Genomic DNA, 1,522 nt, shown 5'->3' on the forward strand with positions numbered 1-1,522 from the left:
CCTGGAACCTTCTCCCACCTGGACAACCCCAACTCTTGCCTCCTTTGCCCTTGGCACAGGTGCTCCAGCCCTTGGAGCATCTTCCTGTTATCCCCACGGCCTCCCCTAGGCCACTGGGGATCATCTCAGAAATGTCTGAGACAAACCCATGTTTGCCTCTGGGATGTGCTGAGGCTGCACTGTAAATTAGGCTGAGGGGAAGGCGATGAGCCTTCTTTGTGCCCATGGCCTCAATGGTGGGACAAGGATGGAGGAGGAGATGTGGCCGTGCCCTGGGATGGCCAGGTGCCCCCCATTCCCTCCCAGGCCTGTCCCCACAGCAAGCACCAAAGCTGCTGGAGCTCTGGAACAGCAACTGTTAAACCCTTGTTATTCCCAAAGGGAACCCTTCCCTGAGGCTCAGCCCAGGCCCACCCAGGCCCCTGCAGGGCTTGGCACAAGGAGAGCAGTGGCTTTCTCACTCACCCGTCGCGTGTCCATCTGCTCCTTGTCACGAGCAGTGTCCAGAGTGCAGTGTCCAAAGGCCTTTGGCCTTCGCAGGGTTTAATCCTTAATGTCTAAAGGCCCTTGGCCTTCGCAGGGCTGAACCCCAGGGTCGAAAGGCCTTGGCCTTTGCAGGGTCCAAACCCAAATCTCCAAAGGTTCTTGGCCTTTGTAGGGTCAATAGCACACAGGATCAAAGTGCTGTTGGCCGTCGCAAGGTCCAAGCCCCAATGCTCACGAGCTGTCAACAGCTCCAGGGTCCAAGCCCTAATAGCCAAGAGCTGTTGATTGTTTCCAGGGTGCAACCCCCAACATTCCATGGACTATTGATGGTTGCCAGGGTCTGAATCCAAACATTTCATGGACTGTTGACGGTTGCCAGGGTCCAGATCCCAACATTCCAGGGACTGTTGGAGCTGCCCTCCCTGGCTCTCCCCCCATCCCAGATCCCTGCTGGCCCTGGCACCTGCCCTGCCTCCCCCATTTCCCCACAGCCCAAGCTGGGCAGCTGGGCAGGGACCTGGCTCATAACATGAGTTCCAAGTTGCTGCTCCAGGCAGCATCAGTTTTAAGGCTCAGCATTCTCAAGACCCGCATGCTCTTATGGGATGCGCTTAGTTCCTGAGTCACAGAAATTCTCTGTCTTCCCTGACCAAGGGGAGATAAAAGGAAAAGCCTAAAAAGGTTCTTGGTGTTTATAAGCATTCATGGAAAGTAAAGCTTTTCCATTAGAAAAGCCACCTGAGGAAGAAAAATGGTGTTTCAGGAACTTTTCAAATTCCTACACAGAAATGCCTAGAGCTGCAGTGTTTAAGGCTCATAAAATAGATTAAGGATCCTGAGACAGCCACAAGTGCATTTGTTTTTCTGCTCTGCTCTCTGTTTGGTAATATATCACTAGGTCTTCTAAGCAGAAGAAAAGTCTTGCTGCTTCCATCAAAGATTCCTCATTAGGAACAGACCTTCAAGAAGCAAATGGATCTGCTTGGAAAAGCTTTGGCAGGTGTTTTTTGCCCTCATCTTTGATAGCGTTTGTCTG

This window comes from Parus major, chromosome 20, assembly GCF_001522545.3.
Source record: "Parus major isolate Abel chromosome 20, Parus_major1.1, whole genome shotgun sequence".
Taxonomy (NCBI): domain Eukaryota; kingdom Metazoa; phylum Chordata; class Aves; order Passeriformes; family Paridae; genus Parus; species Parus major.